Here is a 14,945-nt window from a genome sequence, read left to right as displayed (position 1 = left end):
TGCAAGGTGCCCCCACAGGCAACTGTGTCTGGTTTGAGAGTGCCAAGTGCCTCCTGCAAACTGACATCAGGAACCTGGCCTGGTGAGTTTTGTTTCTCAGGGGAAAGGGCATGGTTCGTGTCCAGGGCCCGGTGGCCCGGAGTGGCCGGCTGCCTGCTGAAATTCCGCATGGTTCAGGATATCTCCCAGATGCAAGGTGCCCCCACAGGCAACTGTGTCTGGTTTGAGAGTGCCAAGTGCCTCCTGCAAACTGACATCAGGAACCTGGCCTGGTGAGTTTTGTTTCTCAGGGGATAGGGCATCGTTCGTGTCCAGGGCCCGGTGGCCCGGAGTGGCCGGCTGCCTGCTGAAATTGCGCATGCTTCAGGATATCTCCCAGATGCAAGGTGCCCCCACAGGCAACTGTGTCTGGTTTGAGAGTGCCAAGTGCCTCCTGCAAACTGACATCAGGAACCTGGCCTGGTGAGTTTTGTTTCTCAGGGGAAAGGGCATGGTTCGTGTCCAGGGCCCGGTGGCCCGGAGTGGCCGGCTGCCTGCTGAAATTCCGCATGCTTCAGGATATCTCCCAGATGCAAGGAGCACCCACAGGCAACTGTGTCTGGTTTGAGAGTGCCAAGTGCCTCCTGCAAACTGACATCAGGAACCTGGCCTGGTGAGTTTTGTTTCTCAGGGGAAAGGCCATGGTTCGTGTCCAGGGCCCGGTGGCCCGGAGTGGCCGGCTGCCTGCTGAAATTCCGCATGGTTCAGGATATCTCCCAGATGCAAGGTGCCCCCACAGGCAACTGTGTCTGGTTTGAGAGTGCCAAGTGCCTCCTGCAAACTGACATCAGGAACCTGGCCTGGTGAGTTTTGTTTCTCAGGGGAAAGGGCATGGTTCGTGTCCAGGGCCCGGTGGCCCGGAGTGGCCGGCTGCCTGCTGAAATTCCGCATGCTTCAGGATATCTCCCAGATGCAAGGTGCCCCCACAGGCAACTGTGTCTGGTTTGACAGTGCCAAATGCCTCCTGCAAACTGACATCAGGAACCTGGCCTGGTGAGTTTTGTTTCTCAGGGGAAAGGGCATGGTTCGTGTCCAGGGCCCGGTGGCCCGGAGCGCCTGGCTGCCTGCTGAAATTCCACATGGTTCAGGATATCTCCCAGATGCAAGGTGCCCCCACAGGCAACTGTGTCTGGTTTGAGAGTGCCAAGTGCCTCCTGCAAACTGACATCAGGAACCTGGCCTGGTGAGTTTTGTTTCTCAGGGGAAAGGGCATCGTTCGTGTCCAGGGCCCGGTGGCCCGGAGTGGCCGGCTGCCTGCTGAAATTCCGCATAGTTCAGGATATCTCCCAGATGCAAGGTGCCCCCACAGGCAACTGTGTCTGGTTTGAGAGTGCCAAGTGCCTCCTGCAAACTGACATCAGGAACCTGGCCTGGTGAGTTTTGTTTCTCAGGGGAAAGGGCATCGTTCGTGTCCAGGGCCCGGTGGCCCGGAGCGGCCGGCTGCCTGCTGAAATTCCGCATGGTTCAGGATATCTCCCAGATGCAAGGTGCCCCCACAGGCAACTGTGTCTGGTTTGAGAGTGCCAAGTGCCTCCTGCAAACTGACATCAGGAACCTGGCCTGGTGAGTTTTGTTTCTCAGGGGAAAGGGCATGGTTCGTGTCCAGGGCCCGGTGGCCCGGAGTGGCCGGCTGCCTGCTGAAATTCCGCATGGTTCAGGATATCTCCCAGATGCAAGGTGCCCCCACAGGCAACTGTGTCTGGTTTGAGAGTGCCAAGTGCCTCCTGCAAACTGACATCAGGAACCTGGCCTGGTGAGTTTTGTTTCTCAGGGGATAGGGCATCGTTCGTGTCCAGGGCCCGGTGGCCCGGAGTGGCCGGCTGCCTGCTGAAATTGCGCATGCTTCAGGATATCTCCCAGATGCAAGGTGCCCCCACAGGCAACTGTGTCTGGTTTGAGAGTGCCAAGTGCCTCCTGCAAACTGACATCAGGAACCTGGCCTGGTGAGTTTTGTTTCTCAGGGGAAAGGGCATGGTTCGTGTCCAGGGCCCGGTGGCCCGGAGTGGCCGGCTGCCTGCTGAAATTCCGCATGCTTCAGGATATCTCCCAGATGCAAGGAGCACCCACAGGCAACTGTGTCTGGTTTGAGAGTGCCAAGTGCCTCCTGCAAACTGACATCAGGAACCTGGCCTGGTGAGTTTTGTTTCTCAGGGGAAAGGCCATGGTTCGTGTCCAGGGCCCGGTGGCCCGGAGTGGCCGGCTGCCTGCTGAAATTCCGCATGGTTCAGGATATCTCCCAGATGCAAGGTGCCCCCACAGGCAACTGTGTCTGGTTTGAGAGTGCCAAGTGCCTCCTGCAAACTGACATCAGGAACCTGGCCTGGTGAGTTTTGTTTCTCAGGGGAAAGGGCATGGTTCGTGTCCAGGGCCCGGTGGCCCGGAGTGGCCGGCTGCCTGCTGAAATTCCGCATGCTTCAGGATATCTCCCAGATGCAAGGTGCCCCCACAGGCAACTGTGTCTGGTTTGACAGTGCCAAATGCCTCCTGCAAACTGACATCAGGAACCTGGCCTGGTGAGTTTTGTTTCTCAGGGGAAAGGGCATGGTTCGTGTCCAGGGCCCGGTGGCCCGGAGCGCCTGGCTGCCTGCTGAAATTCCACATGGTTCAGGATATCTCCCAGATGCAAGGTGCCCCCACAGGCAACTGTGTCTGGTTTGAGAGTGCCAAGTGCCTCCTGCAAACTGACATCAGGAACCTGGCCTGGTGAGTTTTGTTTCTCAGGGGAAAGGGCATCGTTCGTGTCCAGGGCCCGGTGGCCCGGAGTGGCCGGCTGCCTGCTGAAATTCCGCATAGTTCAGGATATCTCCCAGATGCAAGGTGCCCCCACAGGCAACTGTGTCTGGTTTGAGAGTGCCAAGTGCCTCCTGCAAACTGACATCAGGAACCTGGCCTGGTGAGTTTTGTTTCTCAGGGGAAAGGGCATGGTTCGTGTCCAGGGCCCGGTGGCCCGGAGCGGCCGGCTGCCGGCTGAAATTCCGCATGGTTCAGGATATCTCCCAGATGCAAGGTGCCCCCACAGGCAACTGTGTCTGGTTTGAGAGTGCCAAGTGCCTCCTGCAAACTGACATCAGGAACCTGGCCTGGTGAGTTTTGTTTCTCAGGGGAAAGGGCATGGTTCGTGTCCAGGGCCCGGTGCCCGGAGTGGCCGGCTGCCTGCTGAAATTCCGCATGCTTCAGGATATCTCCCAGATGCAAGGTGCCCCCACAGGCAACTGTGTCTGGTTTGACAGTGCCAAGTGCCTCCTGCAAACTGACATCAGGAACCTGGCCTGGTGAGTTTTGTTTCTCAGGGGAAAGGGCATCGTTCGTGTCCAGGGCCCGGTGGCCCGGAGTGGCCGGCTGCCTACTGAAATTCCGCATGGTTCAGGATATCTCCCAGATGCAAGGTGCCCCCACAGGCAACTGTGTCTGGTTTGAGAGTGCCAAGTGCCTCCTGCAAACTGACATCAGGAACCTGGCCTGGTGAGTTTTGTTTCTCAGGGGAAAGGCCGTCGTTCGTGTCCAGGGCCCAGTGGCCTGGAGTGGCCGGCTGCCTGCTGAAATTCCGCATGCTTCAGGATATCTCCCAGATGCAAGGTGCCCCCACAGGCAACTGTGTCTGGTTTGACAGTGCCAAGTGCCTCCTGCAAACTGACATCAGGAACCTGGCCTGGTGAGTTTTGTTTCTCAGGGGAAAGGCCATGGTTCGTGTCCAGGGCCCGGTGGCCCGGAGTGGCCGGCTGCCTGCTGAAATTCCGCATGGTTCAGGATATCTCCCAGATGCAAGGTGCCCCCACAGGCAACTGTGTCTGGTTTGAGAGTGCCAAGTGCCTCCTGCAAACTGACATCAGGAACCTGGCCTGGTGAGTTTTGTTTCTCAGGGGAAAGGGCATCGTTCGTGTCCAGGGCCCGGTGGCCCGGAGCGGCCGGCTGCCTGCTGAAATTCCGCATGCTTCAGGATATCTCCCAGATGCAAGGTGCCCCCACAGGCAACTGTGTCTGGTTTGAGAGTGCCAAGTGCCTCCTGCAAACTGACATCAGGAACCTGGCCTGGTGAGTTTTGTTTCTCAGGGGAAAGGGCATCGTTTGTGTCCAGGGCCCGGTGGCCCGGAGCGGCCGGCTGCCTGCTGAAATTCCGCATGCTTCAGGATATCTCCCAGATGCAAGGTGCCCCCACAGGCAACTGTGTCTGGTTTGAGAGTGCCAAGTGCCTCCTGCAAACTGACATCAGGAACCTGGCCTGGTGAGTTTTGTTTCTCAGGGGAAAGGCCATGGTTCGTGTCCAGGGCCCGGTGGCCCGGAGTGGCCGGCTGCCTGCTGAAATTCCGCATGGTTCAGGATATCTCCCAGATGCAAGGTGCCCCCACAGGCAACTGTGTCTGGTTTGAGAGTGCCAAGTGCCTCCTGCAAACTGACATCAGGAACCTGGCCTGGTGAGTTTTGTTTCTCAGGGGCATGGGCATCGTTCGTGTCCAGGGCGCGGTGGCCCGGAGCGGCCGGCTGCCTGCTGAAATTCCGCATGCTTCAGGATATCTCCCAGATGCAAGGTGCCCCCACAGGCAACTGTGTCTGGTTTGACAGTGCCAAGTGCCTCCTGCAAACTGACATCAGGAACCTGGCCTGGTGAGTTTTGTTTCTCAGGGGAAAGGGCATCGTTCGTGTCCAGGGCCCGGTGGCCCGGAGTGGCCGGCTGCCTGCTGAAATTGCGCATGGTTCAGGATATCTCCCAGATGCAAGGTGCCCCCACAGGCAACTGTGTCTGGTTTGAGAGTGCCAAGTGCCTCCTGCAAACTGACATCAGGAACCTGGCCTGGTGAGTTTTGTTTCTCAGGGGAAAGGCCATCGTTCATGTCCAGGGCCCGGTGGCCTGGAGTGGCCGGCTGCCTGCTGAAATTCCGCATGGTTCAGGATATCTTCCAGATGCAAGGAGCACCCACAGGCAACTGTGTCTGGTTTGGCAGTGCCAAGTGCCTCCTGCAAACTGACATCAGGAACCTGGCCTGGTGAGTTTTGTTTCTCAGGGGAAAGGGCATCGTTCGTGTCCAGGGCCCGGTGGCCCGGAGTGGCCGGCTGCCTGCTGAAATTCCGCATGCTTCAGGATATCTCCCAGATGCAAGGAGCACCCACAGGCAACTGTGTCTGGTTTGAGAGTGCCAAGTGCCTCCTGCAAACTGACATCAGGAACCTGGCCTGGTGAGTTTTGTTTCTCAGGGGAATGGGCATCGTTTGTGTCCAGGGCCCGGTGGCCCGGAGTGGCCGGCTACCTGCTGAAATTCCGCATGGTTCAGGATATCTCCCAGATGCAAGGTGCCCCCACAGGCAACTGTGTCTGGTTTGACAGTGCCAAGTGCCTCCTGCAAACTGACATCAGGAACCTGGCCTGGTGAGTTTTGTTTCTCAGGGGAAAGGCCATCGTTCGTGTCCAGGGCCCGGTGGCCCGGAGCGGCCGGCTGCCTGCTGAAATTCCGCATGCTTCAGGATATCTCCCAGATGCAAGGTGCCCCCACAGGCAACTGTGTCTGGTTTGAGAGTGCCAAGTGCCTCCTGCAAACTGACATCAGGAACCTGGCCTGGTGAGTTTTGTTTCTCAGGGGAAAGGCCATGGTTCGTGTCCAGGGCCCGGTGGCCCGGAGTGGCCGGCTGCCTGCTGAAATTCCGCATGCTTCAGGATATCTCCCAGATGCAAGGTGCCCCGACAGGCAACTGTGTCTGGTTTGACAGTGCCAAGTGCCTCCTGCAAACTGACATCAGGAACCTGGCCTGGTGAGTTTTGTTTCTCAGGGAAAGGGCATGATTCGTGTCCAGGGCCCGGTGGCCCGGAGTGGCCGGCTGCCTGCTGAAATTCCGCATGGTTCAGGATATCTCCCAGATGCAAGGTGCCCCCACAGGCAACTGTGTCTGGTTTGAGAGTGCCAAGTGCCTCCTGCAAACTGACATCAGGAACCTGGCCTGGTGAGTTTTGTTTCTCAGGGGAAAGGCCATCGTTCGTGTCCAGGGCCCGGTGGCCCGGAGTGGCCGGCTGCCTGCTGAAATTCCGCATGCTTCAGGATATCTCCCAGATGCAAGGTGCCCCCACAGGCAACTGTGTCTGTTTTGACAGTGCCAAATGCCTCCTGCAAACTGACATCAGGAACCTGGCCTGGTGAGTTTTGTTTCTCAGGGGAAAGGGCATCGTTTGTGTCCGGGGCCCGGTGGCCCGGAGTGGCCGGCTGCCTGCTGAAATTCCGCATGCTTCAGGATATCTCCCAGATGCAAGGTGCCCCCACAGGCAACTGTGTCTGGTTTGAGAGTGCCAAGTGCCTCCTGCAAACTGACATCAGGAACCTGGCCTGGTGAGTTTTGTTTCTCAGGGAAAGGGCATCGTTCGTGTCCAGGGCCCGGTGGCCCGGAGTGGCCGGCTGCCTGCTGAAATTCCGCATGCTTCAGGATATCTCCCAGATGCAAGGTGCCCCCACAGGCAACTGTGTCTGGTTTGAGAGTGCCAAGTGCCTCCTGCAAACTGACATCAGGAACCTGGCCTGGTGAGTTTTGTTTCTCAGGGGAAAGGGCATCGTTCGTGTCCAGGGCCCGGTGGCCCGGAGCGGCCGGCTGCCTGCTGAAATTCCGCATGCTTCAGGATATCTCCCAGATGCAAGGTGCCCCCACAGGCAACTGTGTCTGGTTTGAGAGTGCCAAGTGCCTCCTGCAAACTGACATCAGGAACCTGGCCTGGTGAGTTTTGTTTCTCAGGGGATAGGGCATCGTTCGTGTCCAGGGCCCGGTGGCCCGGAGTGGCCGGCTGCCTGCTGAAATTGCGCATGCTTCAGGATATCTCCCAGATGCAAGGTGCCCCCACAGGCAACTGTGTCTGGTTTGAGAGTGCCAAGTGCCTCCTGCAAACTGACATCAGGAACCTGGCCTGGTGAGTTTTGTTTCTCAGGGGAAAGGGCATGGTTCGTGTCCAGGGCCCGGTGGCCCGGAGTGGCCGGCTGCCTGCTGAAATTCCGCATGCTTCAGGATATCTCCCAGATGCAAGGAGCACCCACAGGCAACTGTGTCTGGTTTGAGAGTGCCAAGTGCCTCCTGCAAACTGACATCAGGAACCTGGCCTGGTGAGTTTTGTTTCTCAGGGGAAAGGCCATGGTTCGTGTCCAGGGCCCGGTGGCCCGGAGTGGCCGGCTGCCTACTGAAATTCCGCATGCTTCAGGATATCTCCCAGATGCAAGGTGCCCCCACAGGCAACTGTGTCTGGTTTGACAGTGCCAAGTGCCTCCTGCAAACTGACATCAGGAACCTGGCCTGGTGAGTTTTGTTTCTCAGGGGAAAGGGCATCGTTCGTGTCCAGGGCCCGGTGGCCCGGAGCGGCCGGTTGCCTGCTGAAATTCCGCATGCTTCAGGATATCTCCCAGATGCAAGGTGCCCCCACAGGCAACTGTGTCTGGTTTGAGAGTGCCAAGTGCCTCCTGCAAACTGACATCAGGAACCTGGCCTGGTGAGTTTTGTTTCTCAGGGGAAAGGCCATCGTTCGTGTCCAGGGCCCAGTGGCCTGGAGTGGCCGGCTGCCTGCTGAAATTCCGCATGCTTCAGGATATCTCCCAGATGCAAGGTGCCCCCACAGGCAACTGTGTCTGGTTTGAGAGTGCCAAGTGCCTCCTGCAAACTGACATCAGGAACGTGGCCTGGTGAGTTTTGTTTCTCAGGGGATAGGGCATCGTTCGTGTCCAGGGCCCGGTGGCCCGGAGTGGCCGGCTGCCTGCTGAAATTCCGCATGGTTCAGGATATCTCCCAGATGCAAGGATCACCCACAGGCAACTGTGTCTGGTTTGAGAGTGCCAAGTGCCTCCTGCAAACTGACATCAGGAACCTGGCCTGGTGAGTTTTGTTTCTCAGGGGAAAGGGTATCGTTCGTGTCCAGGGCCCGGTGGCCCGGAGTGGCCGGCTGCCTGCTGAAATTCCGCATGCTTCAGGATATCTCCCAGATGCAAGGAGCACCCACAGGCAACTGTGTCTGGTTTGAGAGTGCCAAGTGCCTCCTGCAAACTGACATCACGAACCTGGCCTGGTGAGTTTTGTTTCTCAGGGGAAAGGCCATGGTTCGTGTCCAGGGCCCGGTGGCCCGGAGTGGCCGGCTGCCTGCTGAAATTCCGCATGGTTCAGGATATCTCCCAGATGCAAGGTGCCCCCACAGGCAACTGTGTCTGGTTTGAGAGTGCCAAGTGCCTCCTGCAAACTGACATCAGGAACCTGGCCTGGTGAGTTTTGTTTCTTAGGGGAAAGGGCATGGTTCGTGTCCAGGGCCCGGTGGCCCGGAGTGGCCGGCTGCCTGCTGAAATTCCGCATGCTTCAGGATATCTCCCAGATGCAAGGTGCCCCCACAGGCAACTGTGTCTGGTTTGAGAGTGCCAAGTGCCTCCTGCAAACTGACATCAGGAACCTGGCCTGGTGAGTTTTGTTTCTCAGGGGAAAGGGCATCGTTTGTGTCCAGGGCCCGGTGGCCCGGAGCGGCCGGCTGCCTGCTGAAATTCCGCATGGTTCAGGATATCTCCCAGATGCAAGGTGCCCCCACAGGCAACTGTGTCTGGTTTGAGAGTGCCAAGTGCCTCCTGCAAACTGACATCAGGAACCTGGCCTGGTGAGTTTTGTTTCTCAGGGGAAAGGGCATCGTTCGTGTCCAGGGCCCGGTGGCCCGGAGTGGCCGGCTGCCTGCTGAAATTCCGCATGCTTCAGGATATCTCCCAGATGCAAGGTGCCCCCACAGGCAACTGTGTCTGTTTTGAGAGTGCCAAGTGCCTCCTGCAAACTGACATCAGGAACCTGGCCTGGTGAGTTTTGTTTCTCAGGGGAATGGGCATCGTTCGTGTCCAGGGCGCGGTGGCCCGGAGCGGCCGGCTGCCTGCTGAAATTCCGCATGCTTCAGGATATCTCCCAGATGCAAGGTGCCCCCACAGGCAACTGTGTCTGGTTTGAGAGTGCCAAGTGCCTCCTGCAAACTGACATCAGGAACCTGGCCTGGTGAGTTTTGTTTCTCAGGGGAAAGGCCATCGTTCATGTCCAGGGCCCGGTGGCCTGGAGTGGCCGGCTGCCTGCTGAAATTCCGCATGGTTCAGGATATCTTCCAGATGCAAGGAGCACCCACAGGCAACTGTGTCTGGTTTGGCAGTGCCAAGTGCCTCCTGCAAACTGACATCAGGAACCTGGCCTGGTGAGTTTTGTTTCTCAGGGGAAAGGGCATCGTTCGTGTCCAGGGCCCGGTGGCCCGGAGTGGCCGGCTGCCTGCTGAAATTCCGCATGCTTCAGGATATCTCCCAGATGCAAGGAGCACCCACAGGCAACTGTGTCTGGTTTGAGAGTGCCAAGTGCCTCCTGCAAACTGACATCAGGAACCTGGCCTGGTGAGTTTTGTTTCTCAGGGGAAAGGCCATGGTTCGTGTCCAGGGCCCGGTGGCCCGGAGTGGCCGGCTGCCTGCTGAAATTCCGCATGCTTCAGGATATCTCCCAGATGCAAGGTGCCCCCACAGGCAACTGTGTCTGGTTTGACAGTGCCAAGTGCCTCCTGCAAACTGACATCAGGAACCTGGCCTGGTGAGTTTTGTTTCTCAGGGGAAAGGGCATCGTTCGTGTCCAGGGCCCGGTGGCCCGGAGCGGCCGGCTGCCTGCTGAAATTCCGCATGGTTCAGGATATCTCCCAGATGCAAGGTGCCCCCACAGGCAACTGTGTCTGGTTTGAGAGTGCCAAGTGCCTCCTGCAAACTGACATCAGGAACCTGGCCTGGTGAGTTTTGTTTCTCAGGGGAAAGGGCATCGTTCGTGTCCAGGGCCCGGTGGCCCGGAGCGGCCGGCTGCCTGCTGAAATTCCGCATGCTTCAGGATATCTCCCAGATGCAAGGTGCCCCCACAGGCAACTGTGTCTGGTTTGAGAGTGCCAAGTGCCTCCTGCAAACTGACATCAGGAACCTGGCCTGGTGAGTTTTGTTTCTCAGGGGAAAGGCCATCGTTCATGTCCAGGGCCCGGTGGCCTGGAATGGCCGGCTGCCTGCTGAAATTCCGCATGCTTCAGGATATCTTCCAGATGCAAGGAGCACCCACAGGCAACTGTGTCTGGTTTGGCAGTGCCAAGTGCCTCCTGCAAACTGACATCAGGAACCTGGCCTGGTGAGTTTTGTTTCTCAGGGGAAAGGGCATCGTTCGTGTCCAGGGCCCGGTGGCCCGGAGTGGCCGGCTGCCTGCTGAAATTCCGCATGCTTCAGGATATCTCCCAGATGCAAGGAGCACCCACAGGCAACTGTGTCTGGTTTGACAGTGCCAAGTGCCTCCTGCAAACTGACATCAGGAACCTGGCCTGGTGAGTTTTGTTTCTCAGGGGAAAGGGCATCGTTCGTGTCCAGGGCCCGGTGGCCCGGAGTGGACGGCTGCCTGCTGAAATTCCGCATGCTTCAGGATATCTCCCAGATGCAAGGTGCCCCCACAGGCAACTGTGTCTGGTTTGAGAGTGCCAAGTGCCTCCTGCAAACTGACATCAGGAACCTGGCCTGGTGAGTTTTGTTTCTCAGCGGAAAGGGCATCCTTCGTGTCCAGGGCCCGGTGGCCCGGAGTGGCCGGCTGCCTGCTGAAATTCCGCATGCTTCAGGATATCTCCCAGATGCAAGGTGCCCCCACAGGCAACTGTGTCTGGTTTGAGAGTGCCAAGTGCCTCCTGCAAACTGACATCAGGAACCTGGCCTGGTGAGTTTTGTTTCTCAGGGGAAAGGGCATCGTTCGTGTCCAGGGCCCGGTGGCCCGGAGTGGCCGGCTGCCTGCTGAAATTCCGCATGCTTCAGGATATCTCCCAGATGCAAGGTGCCCCCACAGGCAACTGTGTCTGGTTTGAGAGTGCCAAGTGCCTCCTGCAAACTGACATCAGGAACCTGGCCTGGTGAGTTTTGTTTCTCAGGGGAAAGGGCATCGTTCGTTTCCAGGGCCCGGTGGCCCGGAGTGGCCGGCTGCCTGCTGAAATTCCGCATGGTTCAGGATATCTCCCAGATGCAAGGTGCCCCCACAGGCAACTGTGTCTGGTTTGACAGTGCCAAGTGCCTCCTGCAAACTGACATCAGGAACCTGGCCTGGTGAGTTTTGTTTCTCAGGGAAAGGGCATGATTCGTGTCCAGGGCCCGGTGGCCCGGAGTGGCCGGCTGCCTGCTGAAATTCCGCATGCTTCAGGATATCTCCCAGATGCAAGGTGCCCCCACAGGCAACTGTGTCTGGTTTGAGAGTGCCAAGTGCCTCCTGCAAACTGACATCAGGAACCTGGCCTGGTGAGTTTTGTTTCTCAGGGGAAAGGCCATCGTTCGTGTCCAGGGCCCGGTGGCCCGGAGTGGCCGGCTGCCTGCTGAAATTCCGCATGCTTCAGGATATCTCCCAGATGCAAGGTGCCCCCACAGGCAACTGTGTCTGGTTTGACAGTGCCAAATGCCTCCTGCAAACTGACATCAGGAACCTGGCCTGGTGAGTTTTGTTTCTCAGGGGAAAGGGCATCGTTCGTGTCCAGGGCCCGGTGGCCCGGAGTGGCCGGCTGCCTGCTGAAATTCCGCATGCTTCAGGATATCTCCCAGATGCAAGGTGCCCCCACAGGCAACTGTGTCTCGTTTGAGAATGCCAAGTGCCTCCTGCAAACTGACATCAGGAACCTGGCCTGGTGAGTTTTGTTTCTCAGGGAAAGGGCATCGTTCGTGTCCAGGGCCCAGTGGCCCGGAGTGGCCGGCTGCCTGCTGAAATTCCGCATGCTTCAGGATATCTCCCAGATGCAAGGTGCCCCCACAGGCAACTGTGTCTGGTTTGAGAGTGCCAAGTGCCTCCTGCAAACTGACATCAGGAACCTGGCCTGGTGAGTTTTGTTTCTCAGGGGAAAGGGCATCGTTTGTGTCCAGGGCGCGGTGGCCCGGAGCGGCCGGCTGCCTGCTGAAATTCCGCATGCTTCAGGATATCTCCCAGATGCAAGGTGCCCCCACAGGCAACTGTGTCTGGTTTGAGAGTGCCAAGTGCCTCCTGCAAACTGACATCAGGAACCTGGCCTGGTGAGTTTTGTTTCTCAGGGGAAAGGGCATGGTTCGTGTCCAGGGCCCGGTGGCCCGGAGTGGCCGGCTGCCTGCTGAAATTCCGCATGGTTCAGGATATCTCCCAGATGCAAGGTGCCCCCACAGGCAACTGTGTCTGGTTTGAGAGTGCCAAGTGCCTCCTGCAAACTGACATCAGGAACCTGGCCTGGTGAGTTTTGTTTCTCAGGGGAATGGGCATCGTTCGTGTCCAGGGCGCGGTGGCCCGGAGCGGCCGGCTGCCTGCTGAAATTCCGCATGCTTCAGGATATCTCCCAGATGCAAGGTGCCCCCACAGGCAACTGTGTCTGGTTTGAGAGTGCCAAGTGCCTCCTGCAAACTGACATCAGGAACCTGGCCTGGTGAGTTTTGTTTCTCAGGGGAAAGGCCATCGTTCATGTCCAGGGCCCGGTGGCCTGGAGTGGCCGGCTGCCTGCTGAAATTCCGCATGGTTCAGGATATCTCCCAGATGCAAGGTGCCCCCACAGGCAACTGTGTCTGGTTTGAGAGTGCCAAGTGCCTCCTGCAAACTGACATCAGGAACCTGGCCTGGTGAGTTTTGTTTCTCAGGGGAAAGGCCATCGTTCGTGTCCAGGGCCCAGTGGCCTGGAGTGGCCGGCTGCCTGCTGAAATTCCGCATGCTTCAGGATATCTCCCAGATGCAAGGTGCCCCCACAGGCAACTGTGTCTGGTTTGAGAGTGCCAAGTGCCTCCTGCAAACTGACATCAGGAACGTGGCCTGGTGAGTTTTGTTTCTCAGGGGATAGGGCATCGTTCGTGTCCAGGGCCCGGTGGCCCGGAGTGGCCGGCTGCCTGCTGAAATTCCGCATGGTTCAGGATATCTCCCAGATGCAAGGATCACCCACAGGCAACTGTGTCTGGTTTGAGAGTGCCAAGTGCCTCCTGCAAACTGACATCAGGAACCTGGCCTGGTGAGTTTTGTTTCTCAGGGGAAAGGGTATCGTTCGTGTCCAGGGCCCGGTGGCCCGGAGTGGCCGGCTGCCTGCTGAAATTCCGCATGCTTCAGGATATCTCCCAGATGCAAGGAGCACCCACAGGCAACTGTGTCTGGTTTGAGAGTGCCAAGTGCCTCCTGCAAACTGACATCACGAACCTGGCCTGGTGAGTTTTGTTTCTCAGGGGAAAGGCCATGGTTCGTGTCCAGGGCCCGGTGGCCCGGAGTGGCCGGCTGCCTGCTGAAATTCCGCATGGTTCAGGATATCTCCCAGATGCAAGGTGCCCCCACAGGCAACTGTGTCTGGTTTGAGAGTGCCAAGTGCCTCCTGCAAACTGACATCAGGAACCTGGCCTGGTGAGTTTTGTTTCTTAGGGGAAAGGGCATGGTTCGTGTCCAGGGCCCGGTGGCCCGGAGTGGCCGGCTGCCTGCTGAAATTCCGCATGCTTCAGGATATCTCCCAGATGCAAGGTGCCCCCACAGGCAACTGTGTCTGGTTTGAGAGTGCCAAGTGCCTCCTGCAAACTGACATCAGGAACCTGGCCTGGTGAGTTTTGTTTCTCAGGGGAAAGGGCATCGTTTGTGTCCAGGGCCCGGTGGCCCGGAGCGGCCGGCTGCCTGCTGAAATTCCGCATGGTTCAGGATATCTCCCAGATGCAAGGTGCCCCCACAGGCAACTGTGTCTGGTTTGAGAGTGCCAAGTGCCTCCTGCAAACTGACATCAGGAACCTGGCCTGGTGAGTTTTGTTTCTCAGGGGAAAGGGCATCGTTCGTGTCCAGGGCCCGGTGGCCCGGAGTGGCCGGCTGCCTGCTGAAATTCCGCATGCTTCAGGATATCTCCCAGATGCAAGGTGCCCCCACAGGCAACTGTGTCTGTTTTGAGAGTGCCAAGTGCCTCCTGCAAACTGACATCAGGAACCTGGCCTGGTGAGTTTTGTTTCTCAGGGGAATGGGCATCGTTCGTGTCCAGGGCGCGGTGGCCCGGAGCGGCCGGCTGCCTGCTGAAATTCCGCATGCTTCAGGATATCTCCCAGATGCAAGGTGCCCCCACAGGCAACTGTGTCTGGTTTGAGAGTGCCAAGTGCCTCCTGCAAACTGACATCAGGAACCTGGCCTGGTGAGTTTTGTTTCTCAGGGGAAAGGCCATCGTTCATGTCCAGGGCCCGGTGGCCTGGAGTGGCCGGCTGCCTGCTGAAATTCCGCATGGTTCAGGATATCTTCCAGATGCAAGGAGCACCCACAGGCAACTGTGTCTGGTTTGGCAGTGCCAAGTGCCTCCTGCAAACTGACATCAGGAACCTGGCCTGGTGAGTTTTGTTTCTCAGGGGAAAGGGCATCGTTCGTGTCCAGGGCCCGGTGGCCCGGAGTGGCCGGCTGCCTGCTGAAATTCCGCATGCTTCAGGATATCTCCCAGATGCAAGGAGCACCCACAGGCAACTGTGTCTGGTTTGAGAGTGCCAAGTGCCTCCTGCAAACTGACATCAGGAACCTGGCCTGGTGAGTTTTGTTTCTCAGGGGAAAGGCCATGGTTCGTGTCCAGGGCCCGGTGGCCCGGAGTGGCCGGCTGCCTGCTGAAATTCCGCATGCTTCAGGATATCTCCCAGATGCAAGGTGCCCCCACAGGCAACTGTGTCTGGTTTGACAGTGCCAAGTGCCTCCTGCAAACTGACATCAGGAACCTGGCCTGGTGAGTTTTGTTTCTCAGGGGAAAGGGCATCGTTCGTGTCCAGGGCCCGGTGGCCCGGAGCGGCCGGCTGCCTGCTGAAATTCCGCATGGTTCAGGATATCTCCCAGATGCAAGGTGCCCCCACAGGCAACTGTGTCTGGTTTGAGAGTGCCAAGTGCCTCCTGCAAACTGACATCAGGAACCTGGCCTGGTGAGTTTTGTTTCTCAGGGGAAAGGGCATCGTTCGTGTCCAGGGCCC

This window comes from Passer domesticus, chromosome 28 (assembly GCF_036417665.1).
Source record: "Passer domesticus isolate bPasDom1 chromosome 28, bPasDom1.hap1, whole genome shotgun sequence".
NCBI lineage: Eukaryota > Metazoa > Chordata > Aves > Passeriformes > Passeridae > Passer > Passer domesticus.
This window is presented reverse-complemented; position numbering follows the sequence as displayed.